Genomic DNA, 27320 nt, shown 5'->3' with positions numbered 1-27320 from the left:
AATAGGCCCCTTGGCATTCCCTAACATTCTTGCCCTATTTTCTCTTCATAGTACTTATCTCTCATCTGACATACTAATCTTTTAATGTTTACTATTTACTCATTTCTTATTGCCTGCATTTGGTTGTCATACATGCAGCAGAAGATAATTTCCATACTGTCAGAGATTATTGTCTGTATCATTTATTGCTGTATTTCCAGTGCATAAAACCATGCCTCAGCACCTAGGACAAGGCCCGGTATACATAAGCATTAGATGAACACTTAAAGGAAAGATCACATAACATCAGAAATAAAAAAAAAGTTAGTAATAAACAAAGCATTTTATAACTTATCAGTCATGCTCCCCAAACTGCCATTGTCATTAACCATGCAACTTCTGTAATGCCAACAAATCACTTAAATTTCCTATTTTCAAATGTTGAAGTCTGAGGAAAGACTTTGAGACATTTTATGTATTATAGTTGACTGGAGCTACTTTTATTCAGTCACATATTTACTCAACAAGGTTTTAATAATCAAAGTGAAGTTATCAAGCATTTTCTGCTGTATCATGCTGGAATCCTAAACAGTGTATCCTGTGTTTGATATGACCAAAACTATGTGTGTATTTATTTTTATGGGCTTGTACCTTTCTTTGGAAGAGGGAAGGTGAGGACAGATGTCAGCAAAAGTACAAAAAGAAATCCCCCAGGAGCTCCCATATGTTTCTACCTTGCTGAGTCCATGTAAGATAGATTACCTTCATGGCTGTTTCCAGTTAAAGGATAAATGGAGACGATACAAAGGCAGAATGTCACCTCTGCATCCAGGAAGATATGCATGCAAAGGTCAGCCAGAGGCTGGTTTTCTGAGTGACCATGGTTGGGAAATCAAACAGACTTTCATTTTGATCTGAGAGTAAAGCACGCTATTGTTTGAGCTTCTTGGTTCCATTTATCAGAGGAAATTTGTGCCAGAGATAGCAGAAGGGAGTTGGAAGACATCCGAGAAAGGATTCCAAGATTGTAAACTGCACTCCAGCCCAAGCACTATTGCTGCCAATTCTAAGAATTTCTTCATGATCAGTCACAGTACTTAATGTTGCTATTATAAAATGTCAAGTGGAAGGGTCAGAGTCAGGCTATTGATGACTTGGAAGCTTGCTTTGTTGAAATAAAGTTTCTCTTAAAATGGAACAGCTGAATTTACACGAGTAAAATGAGTTGGAATAATTTGTGAAAATTTTGTGTTTTGATGTTGCAAAAGTCCACGTAAATTATTTATTGCCTTAAGCATTCGAAAAATGCTTAGAACACTTGTGGCTAATTACTAAAAATATTTATGATTAAATTGGGCTACTTGGGAAGAGAAATGATGGAAATAATAGTTTTAATTGTTAAACTAATGTTCGTTTTAAGTAAAATTGGTTACCTGAAAAAATGATATGCATACAAAAAAGAACACTTATCGTAATTGTGTAGCTTGATGGCTTATCCCACAGTAAAATTATTCTGTAACTACTATTCAGATTAAAAAAATAAAATACTAACTATACCCTGAGAAGCTCCCCTGCCGCCCCATCCCAGACACTATCGCCTTCTATCCTGAAGTTATCTTCTCTTTTTGATCAGCTTTAAATGGTTTTGAATTTGCCATAAATGGAGTTATACAGTATGTTCTTTTTAGCATTTGATTTCTTTTCATTAAATTTATGTTTGGAAGATTCATGCATGCTGTTGCCTGTAACAGTAGTTTGTTAATTTTCACTGTTGTGTAGTTTGCTGTATATGAATATGCCACAATTTATTCAGCCATTTTATTATTCATGAACGTTTGGATTGTTTCTCATTTATGCCACTACAATAGCACTAATATCAACATTTCTTGCAAGTATGAAGTAAACATATGTAGACATGTATGTTGAGTATGTATGTTGGAGTAAAATTGCTGCAGCATAGGATATGAGTATATTTAATATGGTAGATACTACCAAAGAGTTTTCCAATACGGTGGCATCCGTTTGCATTCATACTAGCAGTGCATGAGGGTTGCAGTTGCTCTACATCTTTCTCAACACATTGTACTGTCATTTGTTTTAACTTGAGTCATTCTGGTATATGCATAGTGGTATTTCATTGTGATTTTGTTTCTATTTCTCTCATGACTAATCACGTTGAGCATTTTTCATGTGCTTAGTTTTTTCATTTGTTCATGTCCTTCATTGACCATGTACATATCTTCTTTCTGAGCTATCTGTTCGACTTTTTTGCCCATTTTCTATTGGATTTTGTCTTTTTTTAGTGATTTATAGGAAGACTCTGGCTATTGAGGTTGCTTTTATTCATACATTTATGTGTGATACATATCCACACATATGAGAGAGAGCACACAAATATCTCCTTTTGTGTTTTATTTTTAAAATCAAGTGTATTGAGATTTATTTGTATGCCATAAAATTAACCCATGGTAAGTACACAATTAATATTTTTCAGTAAATTCCAGAGTTGTACAGCAGTCACCAAAATTCTATTTTAAAGCATTTCCATTATTCCATAAGGATTCTTCATGTCTTTTTACTATATTCCCAATCACCAACCCTAGCTTCAGGTAACATACTGATCTGATATCATCTCTTAATTTGCCTTTTCTAGAATGCTAAGAAAGCAAAAAAATATACTGTGTGTGCTTCTTTTCTAGCTTTCCTCTCTTAGTGTAATTATTTCGAGACTCATTGTTATTTTTTGATATATTCTTAGTTCCTTCCTTTTTATTACCAAGTAATATTCGATTGTAAGTGGTGTACCACATCTGTTCACCCATTCACCAGATGAAGAACATTTGGTTTCTTTTTAGTTTTTGGTGGTTAGGAATAAAGCCAATATAAAATTGTGCATGCAGGATTTGTGTGACTATAGGTTTTCATTTTATTTGGATAAATACCTTGGAGTGGGGTTCTTAATCATATGGTAAGCGCAGGTCTAACTATTTAAGAAACTGACAAAGTGCTTTTAAAAAAGTGTTTGATACTATTTCCCTGGTATGAAACCCACTTGATATGTTGGATTATCTTTTGGATATGTTGTTGATTTTGCTTAGCCAGTATTTTGTTAAGGATTTTAGCATCTAAGTTCATCAACGATATTGGTCTGTAGTTTTCTTTTTTGGTTATATCCTTCCCTGGTTTTGGTATTAGGGTGATGTTGGCTTCATTAGGGAGGGTTTTGCATCCCCACCAGAAGTGTAGGAGTTCTAGACGCTGCATATCTTTGTAAGTACTTAGTGTCTTCATGTTTTTTCTCATTTTGTAATTATTCTTGCGTGAGTGTAGTGATATCTCATTGTAGTTTTAATTTTTCTCCCTAATGACCAATGATGTTCAGCATCTTTTCTTGTGTTTAACTGCCATTAGTATATACTATTTGTTAAAGTATTTGCCCAAATTTTTTGCTCATTAAAAATTAGTGGGGGACTTCAGTACACTACTGACAACACTAGACAGGTCACCCAGACAGAAAGTCAACAAAGAAACAATGGACTTAAACTATACGTTGGAACAAATGGACTTAACAGATATAAAAGAATATTTAATCCAACAACCGCAGAATACACATTCTATTCAACAGCCCATGGAACTTTCTCCAAGATAGACCATATCATAGGCCATAATATGAGCCTCAATAAATTTAAGAAAATTGAAATTATATCAAGCACTCTCTCAGACCACAGTGGAATAAAACTGGAATGAACTCAAAAAGAAACCTTCAAATCCATGCAAATACATAGAAATTAAATAACCTGCTCATGAATAAGCATTGGGTCAAAAACAAAATCAAGATGTAAATTAAAATAATTCTTCAAACTGAATGACAATAATGACACAACCTATCAAAATCTCTGGGATACAGCAAAGGAGGTGCTAAGAAGAAAGTTCATAGCCCTAGATGCCTACATCAAAAAGACTGAAAGAGCACAAACTGACACTCTAAGGTCACACCTCAAGGAACTATAGAAACAAGAACAAACCAAACCCAGACCCAGCAGAAGAAAGGAAATAACCAAGATCAGAGCAAAACTAAATTAAATTAAAACACATTAAAAAATACAAAAAATAAATGAAACAAAAAGCTGGTTCTTTCAAAAGATAAATAAAATTGATGGACCATTGGCAAGATTAACCAAGAAAAGAAGAGAAAAAATCCAAATAAATGTAGTTATAAATCAGTTATGTAGACCTAATGTACAAACTTGCAGTTATAAGATGAACAAATTCTGGAGACCTAACATTTCTGCACCGCAAAAAAAATATTATAAACAAAAGCACAGAATGAGAGACAACACTTAAAAACCATATATTTGATAAGATATTAATATTCAAAATGTATAAGGTGCTTCTACAACTCACTAACAGTAAACAAATAACCTGATTCGAAAATGGGCAAGGGATCTGAACAGATCTTTTTTTATACAAATGGCAAACAAATATATGAAAAAATGCTCAACATCACTAAGCACCAGGGAAATGCAAATGAAAACCACAATGGGATATCATCTTACTCCAGTTAGAATGGCCATTACTAAAAAGACAAAAAACACAGATAATTGGTGAAGATGTGGAGAAAGGGAACTCTTATACACTACTGGTGGAAATGTAATTGGTACAGTCATTTTGGCAAACAGTATGGAGGTTTTTTAAAATATTGAAAGAATTACCATTTGATCCAACAATCCTACTCCTGGGTATCCACCCAAAAGAAAAGAAATCAATGCATCTAAGGGATACTGCACTTTCATGTTTATTGCAGTACTATTCACAAGAGCAAAAATATGGGATCAACCTAAAAGTCCATCAATGGATTAACAGATGAAGAAAATTTGGTACATATACACAACGGAATACTATTCAGCCTTTTAAAAGAAGGAAATTTTGTCATTTACATCAAACCTGGAGGACATTATGCTAAGTGACATAATCCAGAGACAGAAAGACAAACACTGCATAATCTCACTTATATACAGAATCTAAAAATGTCAAATATATAGAAACAGAGAGTAGAGGGTAATTATCATAGGTTAGCATGTGGGAAAAATGGAGATATGTTGGTCAAACGGTACAAACTTGTGAGTTACAAGCTAAGTTCTGGAGACTAATGTACAGCATTGTGACTACACTTAATGTATACTTGAAATTTGCTGAGAGTAGAGCTTAAGTATTATTACCACACTCCACACAAAAATAATTATGTGGGGAGATGGATACATTCGTAACCTTAATTGTGGTAATCATTTCACAATGTATATGCATATCAAAACATCATATTGTTTACCTTGAATATATACAATTTTTATTTTTCAATTATACCTTAATAAATCTGAAAGTGAAAATAAGTTGTTTTTGAATTTTGTCAAAAGTTTTTTTATTATTTAATATTTGTAGGCTGTGTAGTGATATCTCGTTGTTCATCCCCAATATGTAAAATTTGTGTCACCTCTTTCTTGGTAAGTATATTTAAAGCTTTATAAATATTTAATTTTCATCCAAGAATCAGATTTGGGTTCAGTGATCTCCTGTATTGATTTTCTGCTCTCAATTTCATTGATTTTCACTCTTACCTTTATAATATCCCTTATTATATATGATTTGGGTTTAATTTCTCTTTTTCCCCAATTTTCTTAAGGTAGAAGCTTATATCATTGACTTGAGCACTTTCTTCTTTTCTAATGTAAACATTTAATAGTATGCTATAAACTTCTAAGCACTACTTTAAAGACATCCCACAAATTGTGATATGTTGTCTGTTCATTATTTTCTGTTCAAAATATTTTTCAGCTTCCCATGTGATTTATTCTTTGATCCATGCACTGTGGAGCATGTTTTTAATTTCAAAACATTTGGATATTTTCCTGATATTTTTTACTGATTTCTAGTTTAATTCTATTATATTCCAGGAATATGCTTCTTACTATCTCTTTTTTAAATTTTTATAGTTTGGTATATAGTGCATATTATAGTCTATTTTATTGGATTATTTTTAAATGCAGTAAAAAAGAGGTATATTCTTCTGTTGTTGTTTGGGGGTGTTCTATAAATCTCATCGTGTCAAGCTGGTTGATAGCACTGTTCTGATGTTCTATATAACCTTACTTATTTTCTGTTTATTTGATTAGTGAGAGAGGTATGTGGGGGTCTATGAGTTAAAATGTCTCTGTTCAATTCTGGCAATTGTTTCCTCATGCAATTTGAAGCTTTGTTATTAAGTGCATATGCATTTAAGATTGTTGTGTCATGTTAAAGTGACTCCTTTATAAATAGTGAGACAGTAAACCATCTAAACATACACTGATATGGTTTTAAATCTGTGCTTTGGAATTTTTGTTCTGTTTATTTGCATAACCTGCAGGAAAAAAATGTAATTCCATCTTTTGTCTCTTCTTACAATCCTGAGAGATTAATCTTGTAACTCCACATTGATCAAGTCATCTATGAGTTTAAAAATACAACAAGAAAAATCTTTGACTCCAATATTGCCTATTGAGTTGGTATGTAACACCTTCTTCAGTGTGACCTTCTTCAGTGTGACCCTAAATGGCCTTAATTTTTCACCATTTAGTCCCTATCCAAATTAGATGGACTTCGCTTAACTAGAAAATAGATCCCTTACCTACTGATTCAGCATTTATTGGGAAACAATTATTTTCCTAAATGCTATTAAATTATTTTTAAAAAGTGTTCCCTATTCTTGAGATGATTATAATCCAATGTAAACAAAACAATGGAATTGAGGATGGACTAGGAGGTAGAGAAAGGCTACAATCATGAACGTAATTGAATAGGGCAGACAGGCAGAATACCATTCTGTAAAATCTGTAGTAGCCTCAATGGGAAATGACTAAGCGATATGATTGTCAGGGCCTAAAGGTATTTTGTGATCATCAGTTCCATGAAACAAGGGTAAAGAAAGAAGTTAAATCAGAAGGTATTATCATCATTGTCTATAATACCAAGAAAGACATCAGCAAAGAATGCAGTAATTGGCTTTGGGGGCATTGATCCTAAATAACGCCATAGCAGAATAACTTACATGTTTGCTGACTACAAGCTTCTGGGGTTTTAAATAGCATTACTACTAAACATTCTTGTTCACAGATGAATTTGGCTTAGGTTTGAGTCTGTATTAAAGACTGAATATTAATTTTTAAAATTATGTATTTGGAGAATAATTTATTCATATGAAATCCAGACCCAAATATGAAATTCAGCATAAAAATTAATAATGGAAACCGGGGAATCTCATGCTTCGGGCATTTAGCATCTGATACAATTTTACATTCTTACATTATAAAGTGCACTAAAACGATACTGAATACACAGCATGTGGGTGCAATATATCACTCTGTAATTAGAAGTACCAGGTCTATGAAAGCATTTTTTAAATAAAAAAAGGAAATGTATATTTTAAAAATACGTGTGTATTTGAAAGCTTTTCATTTTTTTCTTAACCTTATCAATTACGATCAGGTTGACCTCATAACCTTATGTTACTTATCTGCCAGACGGGCTATAAGATGAGACTATATAAGTAATATATAGTCTCTAGAGGCCAGCCACACTACCTCCAAAAAAAGGTAGTATGATGTTTCCCTCTAATTCCAGCGTAAGTCTTTTTTTTTAAAGCACCAAATGATAGACTACCTATTCACAATAGAGGAAAGGGTGTATTGTGTGTGTATGTGTGGTCTGTGTGTGTATTTATGCGTCTTAGTCCATTCCAGCAGCTATAACACAGTATCATAATCCAGGTGGCTTCTAAACAAGAGAAATTTATTTCTTAAAGTTCTGGAGGTGGGGAAGCCCAGATCAAGGTCCACACACATTCAGTGTTTAGTGAGGGCCATTTTACTTGTTCATAAGTAGCCATCTTCTCATTGTGTCTTCACACGGTAGAAAGGGCAAGAGAGCTCTCTGGGGCTCTTTTATAAGGGCACTAGTGCAATTCCTGAAGGCTCTATTCTAATCACCTCCCAAATCCCTTATCTTCTAATACCTTCACAATGGGCATTAGAATGTCAACATTTTTTTGGGGGATGGGGGGCACTAAAAACATTCAGTCCATCCCTGTGTGTGTGTAATGTGTATGCATATGTGATTTTGTTGTTGATTTTGTATTTGAATTGCATTTCTTAAAAGTAACTAGAAATTCTTTTAGTAAAGTGCTGAGTATTCAAGAGAATCAGCACCCAGTGGATTGTTAGCCTTGGTTGTTTACATTTATTCTTCCCCAATACAAGTGGTTTTCATGTTGAATATTGGTTAGGAGCGCAGGCTTTGGCTTCGGGCCCACTTCCATCTGAAGCCAAGTTCCCTCAATTATAAGTTCTGTGACCTTTGAGCAGGTTCTTCAAATGTCTGTGCCTGATTTCCTCAGCTATGAAATTGGAATAATAATACCTCCCTCACAGGGCTGTTGAGAAGACTGGCACACAGTAGGTGCTCAGTAAACAAATGTTATAGCTACATTGCTACCATTATCATTAAAGTGTCAAGGCTGAAATGGGCCAGGTAAAAAGCTATCCCCATGAAGTCAGCATATAGGGGAAGGAGGGCACTTGAGGATGGCTCAGGTTTGGAGGGTCACAGCCCAGATACTTTATTCAACTACAGTGGAGAGCAGAGTATTATCACAAGGAATGCTTAGATCACATGTGAAACAAAAAGGGTGTAAAGTTGAAATTGTGAGGCAAAGACATCAGGACAAGAACAAGGAGAAGATTAGAAGGAAGGACAAAGAGAGAACTAAGTAGGGAATGTGACTCCTGGTTCAGAGGGAAAACCTAGTCTCCAGCACTGGTACAACCATGTGGTATGATTGCGTTCTGATGCACTTGGATCACATGGCCAGAATAATAAAGGGAGCTCCTTAAAGGTACTGTATGGGCTCTGCCAGCACTGTTCCCCAGAAAAAACCCCACACACCTGGTTTAGAAGATCCCCCAAGGACATCGATCCATCTCATCTACTGTATGCTTAATGGAGCCCCGGACCAATTACCTAAAACAGGAGCTCAATGGGTGTAAGACGAGGAACTATCACCAACTTCCACACATTTACCCTTTTACTTCTGCTTTGGAGTGCGTGAGACTTGACCTCATTAAACACAAATACTGGGTAGAAGAGGAAATAACTTTTCACCCTAATTTGGTAAGTGTCTTCAGAGAGCTCTGTTCTTGCCTAATCTAAGTAGCACCCTCTCCATCTCTATCTCAATTATCTCAGATAATTATTTTAATTATCTGCATATTATTCATGATTGCTGTTTTCCTTTTTTCTTTTTTTTTTTTTGGTGAATATTTCCTCTGATTCAAATGTACAAGTTCCATGTCAGATCATGTCAGATCTTTGGAGATTTTGTTTGCAAGTCTTTCCTCTAGGCCTAGAAGAATGTCCGGTATGTGGTACATTCTCAGTATAGTTCTCAGTATAGGGTCTGTTGAATGAGTTAATACATTCCTGAAATTTTTTTTCTATACTCTCACTTCCGTGACTTATTTCTTGTTCCCTCTTTCTGTAACTTTCTCCATCATATTTTTCTGTAGGTGTCCTTTCCATTCTTGAAAATCTAGCTCAAATAGCACTTCCTCATAAGTCTTCCTGTATTATCCAGTCAGAAATAAGGTGTAAACTGTGTGTGCGTGTGTGCATATGTGGTGTGTGTGTGTGTGTGTGTTGTGTGTATCTCCATTCTGTTCCAGAAGAACAGTTAGGGGTAGAAAGGGGAAAAATTCCTGGAAATTATTGCATTCTGCTTTGAGCCAGAAATATTGATGCCAGAATTTCTCAAAACCTACCAAATCCAGAGTTCTTGGAGAGACATAAGGTGTCACCTCAGTTTTCTCTGTAGAGGAGGCAGTACCGTATGCTAGGTAAGCATTTAGTGCATGGATTAGGCAGCATGCGGTCAAATCCCACTTGGTAGATAGATGATCTTGCATAAAATATTTAACTTTAGTTTCTTCCTTTGGAAAAATGGAGATAGGTAATGATATCTGCCTCATAGGATTAGAGTGAAGAAAAACTACAATCATGCATATGAAGCATTTAGTATGGTATCTTTTACTTTAACAGGCACTCCATAAATTTTAGCTATTATTATCATAATCACTATTATTAATAATACTGTTAGAGGCTCCAGTGGTGGTTTTTATTCTATCATAATAAAACTAAGCCTTACAGTGTATCAGTTTTGTTTCAATGCAAGTATTAAGTTCAATCATTAATCTGAATGTTTGTAATCATTAATTATCATATTTGAAAAAACTTTATCACCTAGGCAACAGTCATGTGCTTTTTCCTGGTGATTAACAAACGGAGCAAACACAAAAAGAGAAAGTACTTTATAAAATGAGATGTCTAGATACAATGTAATTAACTGCATTTGAGCACCAGAGTATTTATATTTATTATCCTTTGAAAATAAATATAAAATACATTTGCATCCTGTAGCATCTTTAAATACTATTTTTGTAGTATCGAAGTATTTTTTGTAGTAGAACATTTGAAATGTACTGTCTTAGCAATTTTGCAATATACAGCTATTAACTGCAGTTACCACAGCTATTCAATAGATCTAAAAAAATTTATTCCCGTGTCTAACTGAAACTTTGTACCCTTTGATCCACATCTTTCCATTCGTCCCAGCCCCTTGGCTCTGGTAATCACCATTCTACTCTCCAGTTTTATGATTTAAATTGTTTTAGATTCCATACATAAATGAGATCATGTGGTATTTGTCTTTCTGTGTCTGGTTTATTTAACTTGGCATAGTGTCCTCTGGGTTCGTACATTTTGTCAAAAATGACAAAATTTCCTTCTTTTTGAAGGCTGAATAGTATTTCATTGTGTATACATAGGTTTCTTATACAGTCATCTTTCAATGAGCACTTAGTTGGTTCCATATCTTGGCTAGTGTGAATAATTTTGCAATGAACATGAAAATGCAGACATTTCTTTGATATACTGATTCAAATTATTTGGATATATGCGCAGAAGTGGAATTGCTGGATTATATAGTACTTGTACTTTCAGTTTTTTGAGGACCCTTCAAAGATTTCCATGATGGCTATACTACTTTATATTCCACCAACAACATACAAATGTTCCCTTTTCTCCACATCTTCGCCAACACTTTTTATCTTTCATCTTTTTCATAATAGCTATTCTAACAGGTGTGAGGTGGCAACTTATTGTGATTTTAATTTGCATTCCTCTGATAATTAGTGATACTGAGCATTTTAAAATATATCTGTTGGCTATCTGCATGTATTTTTTGAGACACGTCTATTTAGCTGCTTTGCCCATTGTTAACTGAGTTATTTCTTTCCTTGCTAATGAGATGTTTGAGTTCCTTGTATTATTTTGGATATTAACTCCTTATCAGATACACAGTTAGCAAATATTTCCTCCTAATTTTATTAATGGGGAGAAATTGTCCCAATTGTCTCTTTCATTCTGTTATTTCCTTTACTGCGCAGAAGCTTTTTAGCTTGATACAATCCTATTTGTCTGTTTTTATATTAGTTGCCTGTATTTTAGGAGTCAAATAAAATACAGACCACTGTCATGTAGCTTTTTTCCCTGTGTTTCTGCTAGTAGTTTTACAGTTTCTTGTCTTACATTTAAGTCTTTAATCCATTTGGAATTGATTTTTTTTTTAACATGCTGTGGGTTAAGGTCCTTTTTGTCTCCTGCACTTGGATATCCAGTTTTGCCAACACTCTTATTTGAAGAGACTGTCCTTTTACCAATGTATTTTTTTTTGTCAACTTTGTCAAACATCCATTGGCCATAAGTGTGAGGATTCATTTATGGGCTCTTATCTGCTTGATAGGACAACATGTCCAATTTTAAGCCAGTATTATGCTGTTTTGATTACTATAGCCTTGTAATATAGTTTTAAGTCAAGTAGCGTGATGACTGTGGCTTTCTTCTTTTTGCTCAAGATTATCTTGGCTATTCAGGTTCTTTTATAGGTCCATATGAATTTTGGAATTGTTTTTCTATTTATGTAAACATGACATTGGAATTCTGACAGGGAATAAATTGGATCTGTAAATTGCTTTGAGTAGTATTGACATTTAATAATGCTAATTTTGATTCATGAACAAGGAATATTTTTCCATATATTTGTATCTCTTTCAATTTCTTTCATCATTGTTTCATAGTTTTAACTATACAGGTCTTTTACCTGCCTGATACATTTATTTTTAAATATTTTACTTTCATGATCCTATTGTAAATGGGATTTTCTTAAAAGTTTTTTTCAGGTAGATTAAAAAAAAACCCTTTTATTGGCCTTTATTTTAAGTTTAGGGAAAGAGGTGCCAGTTTGTTACACATGGAAATTGTGTCATGGGGGTTTGTAGTACAGATTATTTCATCACCCAAGTATTAAGCATAGCACCCATTAGTTATTTTTCCTGACCCTCTCCCTCCTCCCACCTTCCACCCTCCAACAGGCCCAGTGTGTGTTGTTCCTCTCTATATGTCCATGTGTTCTCATCATTTAGCTTCTACTTATAAGTGAGAACAAGTCATATTTGGTTTTCTGCTCCTGCGTTAATTTGCTAAGAATGAAAGTCCCACAAAAGTCCTAATCTTGTTCTTTTTATGGCTGCATAGTATCCCATGGTATATATGTGCCATGTTTTCTTTATTCAGTCTCTTATTGATGGGCATTAGGTTGATTCCATGTCTTTGCTATTGTGAATAGTGCTGCAGTGAACATACACGTGCATGTATCTTTATAACAGAATGATTTATATTACTTTGGGTATATACCCAGTAATGGGATTGCTGAGACAAATGGTATTTCTGCCTCTAGGTCTTTGAGGAATAATGACACTGCCTTTCACAATGGTTTGAACTAATTTACACTCCCACCAACAGTGTATAAGCATTTCTTTTCTCTCTGCAACCTCACCAGCACTTCTTATTTTTAAAAGTTTTAATAGTAGCCATTCTGACTGGTGTGAGATGGTATCTCATTGTGGTTTTGATTTGCATTTCTCTAATGATCAGTGTTGTTGAGGTTTTTTTCATATGCTTGTTGGCTGCATGCATGTCTTCTTTTGCAAAGTGTCTGTTCACGCCCTTTGCCCACTTTTTAATGGGGGTTGTTTGCTTTTTTCTGTAAATTGTTTAAAGTTCCCTATAGATGCTGGGTATAAGACCTTTGTCAGATGCATAGTTTGGAAAAAATTTCTTCCACTCTGTAGGTTTTCTGTTTACTGTGTTGATAGTTCCTTTTTGCTGTGCAGAAGCTCTTTAGTTTAATTAGATCCCATTTGTCAATGTTTGCTTTTGTTGCAATTGCTTTTGGTGTCTTTGTTATGAAATCTTTACCCATTCCTATGTCCTGAATGGTATTGTCTGGGTTGTCTTCCAGGGCTTTTATAGTTTTGAGTTTTACATTTAAGTCTTTAATCCACCTTCAGTTAATTTTTGTATATGGTGTAAGGAAGGAGTCCAGTTTCAATCTTCTGCATATGGCTAGCCAGTTATCCCAGCATCATTTGTTGAGCAGGGAATACTTTCCCCATTGCTTGTTTTTGTCAGTTTGTCAAAGATCAGACAGTGGTAGGTGTGTGGTCTTCTTTCTCAGTTCTCTGTTCTGTTCCATTGGTCTACATGTTTGTTTTTGTACCAGTACCATGCTATTTTGGTTACTGTAGCTCTGCAGTATAATTTGAAGTCAGGTAGTGTGATGCCTCCAGCTTTGTTCTTTTTTGGTTAGGATTGCTTTGGCTATTTGGACTGTTTTCTGATTCTATAGGAATTTTAAAATAGTTTTCTCTAGTTCTGTGAAGAATTTCACTGATAGTTATTAGAAATAGCACTTAATTTATAGATTGGTTTAGGCAGTATGGCCATTTTTATGATATTGATTCTTTTTATCCATAAACACGGAATGATTTTCCATTTGCATGTATCATCTCTGATTTCTTTGGCAGTGCTTTGTAGTTCTCATTGTAGAGATCTTTCACCTCCCTGGTTAGTTGTGTTCCTAGGTATTTTATTCTTTTGTGGTAAATGTGAATGGTATTGCATTCCTGATTTGGCTCTTGACTTGACTGCTTTTGGTGTATAGAAATGTTAGTGATTTTTGCACATTGATTTTGTATCCTGATATTTTGCTGAAGGTGCTTATCAGCTTCAGCAGCTTTTGGGCTGAAATTATGGAGTTTTATATATATAGGATCATGTTGTCTGTAAACAGGAATAGTTTGACTTCCTCTCTTCTCATCTGGATTCCCTTTGTTTCTTTCTCTTGCTTGATTTCCTTGGCCGGACTTCCAATACTATGTTGAATAGGAATGGTGAGAGAGGGCATCCTTGTCTCATGCCAGTTTTAAGGGTAATGCTCTCAGCTTTTGCCCGTTCAGTATGATACTGGCTATGGGTTTGTCTTAGTGTTTTGAGGTATGTTCCTTCAATACCTAGTTTATTGAGAGTCTTTAACTTGAAAGGGTGTTGAATTTTATTGAAATCCTTTTCTGCATCTATTGGGAAGCTACAGTATGGGGAGGGAGCAGGTGGGCTGGTGCATGGCCATAGGGCCACCTCACTGGAGCTGTCCACTGGTCAGGCATGGTCCGCCAGTGCAGAAGCTAAGGTGCAGGCTTCCAGGGTGCCCAAGACTGTCCGGTAAGCAGGCTTGGCCAGGTTGGAGCTCTGGAAGAGGCCAGCCAACCAAGGGGTTCTCAGGTCAGATCAGCCCCATATGATGGGCAAGATAATCAGTTCCAACAGTTCCCATAGGACTTGTCTCCTATGGGAGCAAGTTGAGCCTAGGGGGATGGCTGTCCATGGCTGTGCTCTGCTACAGATGCTCCCACATCAAACTTTCAGGTATCCAAATCAACTGGCTTGCTGCCCCTACCACTTCTCGGAGGAGCTCTCCCTACCAACTGGAGTGACCATGGTGGTCGAGTGTTCTCCTCCTGCCGGGGTTCCAGAGGCTCGTGGCGAGAACGGGTTGCTCCCTGCCAGTTTAACTCACCCATTTCCTCGGAGCTGTTGTGGCCTCAAAATGAGTCCCAGTGCTTGGTAGCCCCATGCAGGGTTCCCAGCTTTCTCCGCCTTCAGTCCAGCTTCTGTGTCTTTCCTCCATCCACTCTCAGTGCCTTCCCTCTGAAGATCTGATAAAAGCACACCTATTGCCTTAGTGCCTCGGTGATAGCCTTTTCACCTGGCTGTGCTTAGACATCCATCTTGCCTTCATAAACCCTCCTGGCAAGGTTTTATATTATCAAGGTATGTTTTGCTTATTTTGTAAATTAACAGCAATCTGGAAAGCTACCCGCCATCATCCAATGTTAGTGATAACAGAATGTCCAAATTGTTGTTCGTGTACAGAAATGCCACAGATTTGTGTATATTGATTTTATATTCTGCAGCTGTACTGAATACATTTATTATATATAACAGTTTTTTGACAGAGCATTTGGATTATCTATATATAGGATTATGTAATCTGCAAAAACAGATAGTTTTACCTCTTTGTTTCTGATTTGTACACCTTTTCTTTCTTTTTCTTGCCTAATTGCTCTGGCTATAACTTACAGTACTATGTTGAATAGAAATGGTGAAAATGAACATCCTTGCATTGTAGGAGATCTTAGATGGAAAACTTCCAGTTTCTCCTTATTGAGTATAATGTTAGCTGTGTGTTTTCCATAAATGTCCTTGATTATGTTGAGGAACTTTCCCAAATGCTTTTTTTGCATTAATTGGTAAGATCATATGATTGCTTCTCAGTCTGTTAATGTAATGCATCACATTGATTTATTTACATATGCTTAACCAAATTTGCATACCAAGAATAAATCCTATTTGATCATGATATGTAAACTTTTTTAGAAAATAACTTAGTTTTATTGACTTTTTAAATGATTAGTCTTTATTTTATTTATTTCTGCTGTCATCTTTATCTTTTTCCCTCTGCTAAGTTGGGTTTAGTTCTTCTATTTCTAGTTTCTTGAGGTGTAATATTAGATCATTTGGGATCTTTCTTCTTTTTTAATCTAGGCATTTTTTGCTATAAACTTACCTCTTAGAACTGCTTCTGCTGCATCCCATAGGTTTAAGTATGTTGTGTTTTCATTTTCATTTGTCTCAAGTTACTTTTTAATTTCCTTTTAATTTCTTCTTTGAGACACTGGCTATTCAGGAGCATGTCGTTTAATTTCCACCTATTTGTGAATTTTCCAAAATTTCTCTTGTTATTGATTTCCAGTTTTATATCATTTTTGTTGGAAACAATACTTTGTATGATTTTGATCTTCCTAAATTTGAAAAGAGTTGTTTTGTGGCCTCTTGTATGGTCTATCCTAAATAAATTCCATGTGCAGTAGAGAAGAATGTGTATTTTGCTGTTGTTGGAAGGAAAGTTCTATATATATCTTTTAGGTCCATTTTGTCTAAAGTACAATTCCATTCCAGTATTTCCTTATTAATTTTGTGTCTGGATGATTGGTCCATTGTTGATAGTGGAATATTGAAGTCCTCCACTATTATCATATTGCTATTTATTTCTCCTTTTTGTCCAGTCATATTTGCTTTGTATATTTAGGTGCTACATGATGAGTGCATATATATATACATATTTATGTAACAACTTAAATATATATACATATTAAATATATATATACACACACACACAATTAATCAGGAGAATGTAACAACTTAAATAAATATACATATATTTAATATAATATATATAGTTCATATCTATGTGCTTCCTATGAGATATTCATGTTAGCCTGAAGGAAACAGGTATACTGAAAGTAAAAGGATAGAAGAGGATAGTCCATGCAAATGGTAACTAAAAGCAAGCAAGAGTGGCTAGACTTAGACAAAATATACTTCAAGTCAAAAACTGTTATAAGAGACAGAGTAGGTTATTATTTAATGACAAAGGGCTCAATTAATCAGGAGGATGTAACAACTTAAAAAATATATATATATTATATTTCTTTAAGAAGCTACAAACTAGCTGTTCATTCTTAAATTGAGAAATCATTACATATTTTGGCATAGCAAATGATTTTAGGTTTTTCATCCACTGATAACAATTATGATTGTCTGACTCCTCTATCACACCACTAAACGTTGTGACATGGCTATAGGCCTCCTGAAATTTATAAGTAATAGTCTGTCCTAAAATTGGCATTAGTTTTCCAGGTATTTGAAGGAAGAATCTTCTTTAGAAATTTTGGCTTTAATTCTTAAAACTTTCTTATAATGGAAATTTCATTATGCTCACAAAAGGCCAATTTGGCTGCCTTAAATAGATGCTGTGAGATGCGTGTGTGTGTGCATACACGTGTATGTGCACTTGTGCATTTGTGTGTTTGTTTATGTGCTCCTGAATGTCTGAATGTAAAGTCACACATACAGTTTGAGTTTGGAGGAAGCATCCTTTTGCAAATAAATAAGCATGCATATAAAACATAACATATTCCCAACTCATGAAGACATGCTTACAAGCAACTGATATAGTTATGCACTGCATAACGACATTTTAGTCAATGACAAACTATAAATACAATGGTGGTTCCATAAGGTAATAAACAGAACTGAACATTCCTATCACTTAGTAATGCCGTAGTTGTCATAATATTGTAGTGCAAAACGTTAGTCACATGTTTGTTGTCATGCTGGTGTAAGCAAACCTACTGAGCTGTCAGTCATATAAAAGTACATCACATGCCATTATGTATAGTACATGATACCTGGTGATGATAATAAATGAATATGTTACTGGTTTATGTATTTAATATATTATACTTTTATTGTTATTTTAGAGTATACTTCCACTTATAAAGAAAAGTTAACTGGGCTGGGTGCGGTGGCTCACGCCCATAATCCCAGCACTTTGGAGGCTGAGGTGGGCGGATCACCTGAGGTTGGGAGTTCGAGACCAGCCTGACCAACATGGAGATACCCCGTCTCTACTAAAAATACAAAATTAGTCGGGCATGGTGGCACATGCCTGTAATCCCAGCTACTCTGGAGGCTGAGGCAGGAGAATCACTTGAACCAGAGAGGTGGAGGTTGCGGTGAGCCGAGATTGTGCCACTGCACTCCAGCCTGGGTAACAAGAGTAGAACTCTTGTTCTAGTGTCTCAAAAAAAAAAAAAAAAAAAAAAAAAAGAAAAAAAGAAAAGAAGGAAAAGATAAAAGAAAAGTTAAGTGTAAAACAGCCTCAGGCAGATCCTCCAGGAGGTAGTCCAGAAGAAGGAATTGTTATCGTAGGAGATGACAGCTCTGTGTATGTTATTTCCCTGAAGACGTTCCAGTGAACAAGATGTGGAGGTGGAAGACAGTGATACTGATAATCCTGACCCTCTGTAGGCTTAGGCTAATGTGCGTGTTTGTGTCTTATTTTTTTAACAAAATATTTAAAAAGAAAAAACAAAAATAGAATGAAAAGCTTAAAGTAAAAGGCTATAAAAAAAGAATACTGTTTTTGTACAGCTATACAATGTGTTTGTGTTTTAAGCTAATTGTTATCACAAAATGATCAAAAGTTAAAGAAAATTTAAAAGTAAAATGTTACAGGAAGCTAAGGTTAATTTATTATCGAAGGAAGAAAAGTATTTTTAATATATTTAATGTAGCCTAAGTGTATGGTGTTTGTAAAGTCTACAGGAATGTACAGCAACGTCTTAGGCCTTCACATTCACTCACCACTCACTCACTGACTCACCCAGAGAAACTTTCAGTTCTGCAAGCTTTATTCATTGTAAGTGCCCTATACAGGTGTACCATGTTTTATCTTTAATAGTGTATTCTTACTATACCTCTTCTATGTTTAAATATTTTTAGATACACAAATACCATCATGTGACAGTTGCTTACAGTATTCAGTATAGCAACATGCTGTACAGGCTTGTAGCTTAGAAGCAATAGGCTATATCATATAGCTTAGGTGTGTACTATGCTATAGGTTTGTGTAAGTACACTATAACATTCACATCATGGCCGGGCGCAGTGGCTCACACCTGTAATCCCAGCACTTTGGGAGGCCAAGGTGGGCAGATCACGAGGTCAGGAGATCGAGATCATCCTGGCTAACATGGTGAAACCCAGTGTCTACTAAAAATACAAAAAATTAGCTGGGCATGGTAGCACATGCCTGTAGTCCCAGACACTTGGGTTGCTGAGGCAGGAGAAGCGCTTGAACCTGGGAGGCAGAGGTTGCAGTGAGCCGAGGTCGCGCCATTGCACACCAGCCTGGGCGACAGAGCGAGACTCTGTCTCAAAAAAAAAAAAAAAAAGAAAAAAAGAAAAAAAAAATTCACACCATGACAAAAACTGCCTAGTGATGTATTTCTCAGAGCATATCCTCACGGTTAAGCAGTGCATGACTGTATATATGACCACCATTTGATCATTCCTTCCTTCCTTGCTTCTCTTCTTAGATGAGTCATTACCTTCTCTAGAAAGCCATTATAAGCCACCTGATCTAGAGTAACTCCCTCTGCTTCTCCCCCTAGCCAGTCCCATGCCATGGGATATTCTCTTCTTTCAAGGAAACCCTTTCCAATAATGTAAGAAGATTGTCTGTTTTTCTTACCTGTTTTTCTTGTTTTCTGTTAAATGCTATATAATAGATGCTCAATAAATATTTGATAAATGAGGAAGTATTTGCTGCTCACCGATAAGATTTAGGAGGCACTATACTGGCCCAGTTCTTCCTAAACCCAGCTGTGTATCAAAAATTACCCAGGAAGCTTTCAAAAATCTCAGTTATCAGGAACCCATTCCTGGAGATTTGATTCAGGTAGGTATGCTTTATTCACTGGTATTTCCATAGAACAGCATGTGGCATATAACTAGACTTCAATAAACAGTAAGTATTCATATAATCATTACTCATTATGAGTAATTTTCTTGGGGTAACCTTCAACCTGGTTTCCTGCCTCCAGTTGCTCCCCTATCCTGAAATGCTCTTACCCTTCCATTTCACCTTCCATCTCACCTGTGGAATGCTTTTCTGAATCAGCAAGCTGAACACGACACTATCCTGCATAAAATTGGTCCATTATTCTCTGTTTTCTTCAGGATGAAGTCCAAAAGTCTTATCAAGTGAGCAGGACCTTTTAAAATCTGGCCCAGGTTACCTTTCTAACACTGAACTTCTCCCAGAACACCATGCTTGTTTATTCTTCCATTCCTTTGCATATGTTATTTCTTTGGCCTACAATGTTCTTTTTCCATTTTTATATGTCAAGATCCTTTCACTTCTTTTTAGACATAAGTCTAACGTCACCTTCTCCAGGAAGCTCTTTCTGAATTTCTCAGGCTTGGTCAGCACAGCACAAAACTTGTTTTACATTAAGAATTAAAGGCAAGTATTATTATTATTTATCCAGGTATGGTATGAGTTGTGATTATTTTGGAGATCTGTTTAATTATTATTCTCTAATGAGAAACTACAGGCAAAAGCTGAGTAAATTGAAGATTAAACTGTAACTACTTAGCTAAGGATTTACTTTGCTATTCTATCTTTCTTTTTTCTTTTTTTATTATATTTTAAGTTTCGGGATACATGTGCAGAACGTGCAGGTTTGTTACATACGTATACATGTGCCATGGTGGTTTGCTGCACCCATCGACTCTTCATCTACATTAGGTATTTCTCCTAATGCTATTCCTCCCCTTGCCCCCACTCCCCGATGGGCCCCAGTGTATGATGTTCCCCTCCCTGTGTCCATGTGTTCTCATTGTTCAACTCCCACTTATGAGTGAGAACATGCGGTGTTTGGTTTTCTGTTCTTGTGTTAGTTTGCTGAGAATGATGGTTTCCAGCTTCATCCATGTCCCTGCAAAGGACATGAACTCATCCCTTTTATGGCTGCATAGCATTCCATGGCTTATCCTACCTTGCTATTGACTCTGCAACAACAACGTGAAACCTTGAGGAAATTTTTCTCTTAGAGACATATTCTGTGACTGTCAGGTCAGTGTATTCTCATAAACAGTATTATGAAGTATCATTTGAAGATGAAAGTGAGGTATTTGAATGGTTCCTAATTAGCTGTGGTCTTGCCATGAGATGGCACACTTGGCATGTGCCATTTCCTGTGAATTAGCATGCTGTGGGGCAAAACTTTTCCTGAAATAATCTAGGTTTGAGTCATAGTTCTTATGTTACCTAGCTTTGTGCTCTTGGGCAAGCCATTTTCTATCTCTGAGCCTGTTTTATCATCTGTCAAATTAGGATAATGACTAAATAACTGCCCTCCCTGCTTCCAGTGGGTTTCGTTTCTAGCCTCCAAATTCTTTAGTTTGTTGAATCACATTTAGAGAAGGCTTTTTGACAAAAGTATTCTGATATAAGTTGAGACACTGTAAAATTTTATGGCTTAAAACCCAGAAAAATTCTTGGAGCTAGGGAATTACGTTCATCACGGTGATTTGAAAATTCTTCCAAGTAAAAGTTTCCAATGGCAGAGGAAAGTGAATGTATACTCCTGACGGAGTTAGGTACGGCACGAAGCAGCAGCTGCAAGCCCTGAAATTTTTGAAGACTTCTCATTATCTTAAAAAATATATGATTTAAAAAATTTACCCTACAATATATTCATTTTCATTCCACATAAAATGTCTTTCCACTTCAAACCTTCAAGTGAATGTAATATTCTAGGAAGACATTTCATGTTTATCTTTGAGGGGCACGTCCAGTGATATAAGTATGAGAGGCCTGATTTTCACGTGTTATCATTAGTGGGTGATGCAGAGAGGAAGGCGGTTATATGTAGTACCTAAAAATTGATTTGAGAAGATTGTATATTTGTAGAATGTGTCTTATGTTTTTCTTCACTCATCCATTTTATCACTTCATTGAAGCATCCAAATAGCTCTCTTATTTCCCTTAATAGGGAAAAAAAAGCATGACACTATGGTTACTTGTGTTCTTATATGGAAAATGCTGCATGTTTTGTTAAATTTGGTTTTCTAGCTGGTTTTATGATCGGAAAAATCAACGTGAACGTTTACTTCCTTGGGCTAGGATTTTAGCTGGCAATGTTAAGCCTTCAAAGTGAAGGCCTACATTCATCGTTGCAGGGAATATTTGGAGGAGTTTTTCCCATTTTCCCTCTCTGCCTCATGCCTACCCTTGCCAATGTCTTGAATGGCAGGACAGAGAATTTTGGGGAGACAATTTCCCAGTTTCAAGGTTACCAAAATATAAAGGCTGATGCTTCCCATGCAAAGGCTTTCCAGTTCTTTCAGTAAAGCAAAAACCAACTGCCACTTTTTTGAAAAACTGTGGCAAACATGTATCAAAGCTTCATAATGTAAAAGCAAGTAATCAATTTCACTTTGCCAAGGTCAAGGCAAAGTAGGTTCCAGAGAGGTATCTGGGCTGCCAATAGTACACTGCTTTGTACATGAGCATTTATCTACTCTTGGTGCCAATATCTCTACATCTGGCTGAGGGTCTGGGATGCAAAGCTAATAAAGAGAAGCACCAGGGAGCATCTTTGCACTAATGGGATGCAGGATTTCATTCTTGGAAACTCCCTTTCAAGTTAACACGAAACAAACAACTACTGGGCTCTGGAGCTGGCTCTTAGAGGTGCTGCATATTCAGTGGCACGTGTTTCTATATGCGGCTCATGGAGGCAGGTGTGCCGATCTCTATAGTGTAACCAGCCATCTATTAGGTACATTTTTGGAGGTAGTGTGATGAAGCAGCTATGTGACGGCTGATCATCTTGCTGACTGGAATGCTGTGCTTCTGCTATTCGACTGTATCTGAAAGACTCTCAATCATGCTAGGCCAAGTCTGCCACTGAGGTATGACTCCTTGCTCTGCTGCATCCCCATAGCCTGTCAAGAAGCTCATTTGAGGACTGTACAAAGACTTTGGATTTCCAGATGAGCTTTTCAAATACGGCATACCTACAACGGTGACAACTCTCCGCTCCATAAACACAGCTTTACGCGGGAGGATTGAAAAATGAATAAACATTGGCTATGAAGATTTAGAGACTTCATTTCCTTCCCTAAATGCTATTCAGAGATTGTCCCTTTTAGGAACAACCATTTTCTCATCACTGATGTAACAAGACCAGGGGACTAGACATAAAGAGATGAGGAGCAGTGGAAAATGCTGGGTCAGGTGTGCAGCCTGGATCCTCTTGGCATAGATGTGAAGTTCGTACTCAGGCCCAAGTGTCTGCTAGTCTAAGTAAACTACACATGATGACTTTTCCACATGAATTTTAAGAAGCAATCCGTGCAGCACACACACACACACACATACACACACACACACACACACACACACACACACACAAGGTTTTACTTCTAATTAAAACTAATTTCATCTTACATTCAAGGTTCTGTCTTTTTTTTTTTTTTTTTAAGAATTTCCAGGTTCCTTTAACTCCATGCTAATGCAAGAGCATTCTATATATACCACTGTTTCCCTTGCCTCTTCTCATCACTTGGCAAGAAAATTCACCTTAATCAACAGCAATTCTCACTAAAAGCTGAGCTTGGTATTTGTGAACACAGCCGGTTGGCTCCAACCTGTCTTCCTAGCCTCATTCTTTTAATCTTCTTCACTCAGTGACACTTCGTAAATTCTTACCTCTAGTCCTTCACTCATCATCTTTGAGGAAGTAACATGGGAAAGTGCATGGCAGAGTGCCTGGCAAATAGTTGGCATTGTGTGAATGGTATCTGGATGTTTTCCCTCACCTCAACCCTTGCCCACTTGGTCCATCTTTCAGTTTCTTCTTCAATGGCCACCTTCTTTATGAGGACCTGCTATTACTAATAAAACCTTTATAGCTCCCCAGGTTAGAAAGTAAAATGACATCCATTTTATCCTCATAACAATTATAAAGGTAGGCTTGCTTTCTCCATTTCACATAAGGGAAACTGAGGTTCATGGAGTGAAGTAACTAGCCATGCCCATATAACTAATAAATTACAGAGCTGAAAATTGACCATGACTTTGTATAACTGTAAAAGAAAAAGTATAGAACCAACATCACCAAGTACTACTCAGAACTTGGGGTAAAGATTCAACTTCTAAGTTTTGTTTCTTTTCTTTCTTTGAGACGGAGTCTTGCTCTGTCGCCCAGGCTGGAGTGCAGTGGCCGGATCTCGGCTCACTGCAAGCTCCGCCTCCCGGGTTTACGCCATTCTCCTGCCTCAGCTTCCAGAGTAGCTGGGACTACAGGCGCCCGCCACCTCGCCCAGCTAGTTTTTTTTGTATTTTTTAGTAGAGACGGGGTTTCACCGTGTTAGCCAGGATGGTCTCGATCTCCTGACCTCGTGATCCGCCCGTCTCGGCCTCCCAAAGTGCTAGGATTACAGGCTTGAGCCACCGCGCCCGGCCTGCTTCTTTTCTTTCTCACTGAAGTGAATGTGTTGAATATTTGTAAAATTTTAACAAACTCCCAGATTATTTTTAATGAAAAATGAAAATAAGCCTTTGCCTTTTTCGCTCTGAGTAGATAATTGAAGTCTAGACTGTAAAAAACAAAAAGGTCACATCATATCACATGACTTGACTTCTGACTTTATTTTTTGTATCTTTTGATCTGCTCATTCTTCTCCTATATTGCTAGTCAGCCTGGTTGCCGTGTCAGTGAAGTATGGCATATTTTTGCTACTGTTATCACATAAGAATTAGAGATTTTAAGAAAAGGAGCTTTTTCTGTGTACTTAACAGTCTCTCTTCAAAAAGGAAAAAAAAATGTATATCAAGATTGCCATTGGACAAAAGATGTGTCAGGTAAACTTTAGTAATGCTAGTGACGAGCATGAGTGACCCCTTCTAGAGATCAAGATATCTGCCCAAGATGACATGATCCCATATCTAGAAAACCCCATCGTCTCAGCCCAAAAGTTTCTTAAGCTGATAAACAACTTCAGCAAAATCTCAGGATATAAAATCAATGTGCAAAAGTCACTAGAATTTCTATATACCAACAACAGGCAAGCTGACAGTCAAAATCACGAATGAACTCCCATTCATGATTACCACAAAAAGAATAAAATACCTAGGAATACAACTAACAAGGGAAGTCAAAGACCGCTTCAAAGAGAACTACAACCCACTGCCCAAAGAAATCAGAGATGACACAAATGGAAAAACATTCCATGTTCACAAATAGGAAGAATCAGTATTATAAAAAGCAATTTATAGATTCAACGCTATTCCCATTAAACTACTATTGGCATTCTTCACACAATTTGGAAAAAAAACTATTTTACAATTCACATGCAACCAAAAAAAGAGCCCAAATAGCCAAGGAAATCCTAAGCAAAAAGCACAAAGCTGGAGGCATCATGCTACCTGATTTCAAACTATACTGCTATAGGTCCACAGTAATCAAAACTGCCTGGTACTGGTACAAGAACAGATACCTAGACAAATGGAACAGAATAGAGAACCTAGAAGTAAGACCACACACCTACAACCACCTGATCTACAACCTGACAAAACAAGCAATGGGGAAAGGATTCTCCATTTAATAAATCGTGCTGGGGGAATTGGTTAGCCATATGCAGAAAACTGAAGCTGGACTTCTTCCTTATGTCATATAGAAAAATTAACTCAAGATGGATTAAAGACTTAAATGTAAAACCCCAAACTATAAAATCCCTAGAAGAAAGCCTAGGCAGAACCATTCAGGACGTAGGAATGGGCAAAGATTTCATTACAAAGACAGCAAAAACAATTTCAACAAAAGCAAAAATGGAAAAATGAGATCTAATTAAATGAAAGAGCTTCTGCACAGCAAAGGAAACTATCAACAGAGTAAATAGACAACCTACAGAATGGGAGAAAATGTTTGCAATCTATGCATCTGACAAAGGTCTAATATCCAACATCTATAAGGAACTTAAACAAATTTACAAAACAAAAACAAAAACAAAAAAAAACCCAAACCCCATTAAATATGGGCAAAGGACATGAACAGACATTTCTCAAGAGAAGACATACGTGTAGCCAACAAGCATATGTAAACAATCTCAACATAACTGATCATTAGAAAAATGCAAATCAAAACCACAATAAGATACCATCTCACACCAGTCAGAATGGCTATTATTAAAAAGTCAAGAGACAACAGATGCCGGCGAGGTGGTGGAGAAAAAGAAATACTTATACACTGTTGGTGGGAGTGTAAATTAGTTCAACCATTGTGGAAGATGGTGTCGCAATTCCTCAAAGACTTAAAGGCAGAAACACTATTCAGCCCAGCTATCCCATTTCTGGGTATATACCCAAAGGAATATAAATTATTCTGTTATAAAGATACATGTGTATGTTGATTGTAGCACTATTTACAATAGCAAAGGCATGGAATCAACCCAAATGCTCATCAATGATAGACTGGATAAAGAAAATGTGGTACATATGAAATACTATGCAGCCATAAAAAGGAACAAGACCATGTTTTTTACAGGAACATGGATGGAGCTGGAGACCATTATCCCTAGCAAACTAACACAGGAGCAGAAAACCAAATACCGTGTGTTCTCACTTATAAGTGGAAGCTGAATGATCAGAACACATGCACACATGAGAGGGAGTAACACACGGGGTGGGTCGGAAGGTGTGGGTTGGGAGGAGGGAGAGCATCAGGAAGAACAGCTAATGGATGCTGGGCTTAATACCTGAGTGGTGGGATAATCTGTGCAGCAAACCACATTGGCACACATTTACCTATGTAACAAACCTGTACATCCTGCACATGCATTCCTGAACTTAAAAGTTGGAGAAAAAATCTGCTCAGTCTGATCATTATCTGATCACCATCTTTCTTCCCAGCTGGGAAGCTATACAATATAAACTCACCAAGGGAAGATGAATAGATGAATGAAATAGATACTATTCCACTGCAAAATATGGATGAAGTGAAGTTACAACTTCAGGAAAAATGATGCCAATTTCTACATTCAGAAGGAGAATATAAAGCAAGTCATTAATGTGCAAAACAGATTTGTAAGAGATAACTGAGCATTTCAAAGTACAACTGAGGTGCTAGCAAATCAGAGGGAAATTTTTACTACTCATTTTCTGAATGTTCAAGGGAGAGCTGATGATAAAAATATGACAAAATTCTTTCTGAAATTTCTGAAAACGTTGAGACCGAAGATGGCTGTTTTAAGTCAGGAAAGGATTTAGCAGAACAGCTATGGAAAGGAACTCAACCCAAGGTTTCCAGTCACGATTATGTTTTTCTTTTTTTTTTTTTTTTTTGAGGCGGAGTCTTGCTCTGTCGCCCAGGCTGGAGTGCAGTGGC

The 27320-nt window shown here is 36.4% G+C and overlaps 1 pseudogene; it reads left to right on the top strand.

Moving 5' to 3' along the window:
* Nucleotides 1–9006: 9006 nt before the first annotated feature.
* The window catches only part of LOC117078425, a 60206-nt pseudogene continuing 41892 nt past the window's right edge, over nt 9007–27320 (top strand).

Source organism: Trachypithecus francoisi, unplaced genomic scaffold (genome assembly GCF_009764315.1).
Source record: "Trachypithecus francoisi isolate TF-2019V2 unplaced genomic scaffold, Tfra_2.0 Lachesis_group6, whole genome shotgun sequence".
NCBI classification, from domain to species: Eukaryota; Metazoa; Chordata; class Mammalia; order Primates; family Cercopithecidae; genus Trachypithecus; species Trachypithecus francoisi.
This window is presented reverse-complemented; position numbering and strand designations above follow the sequence as displayed.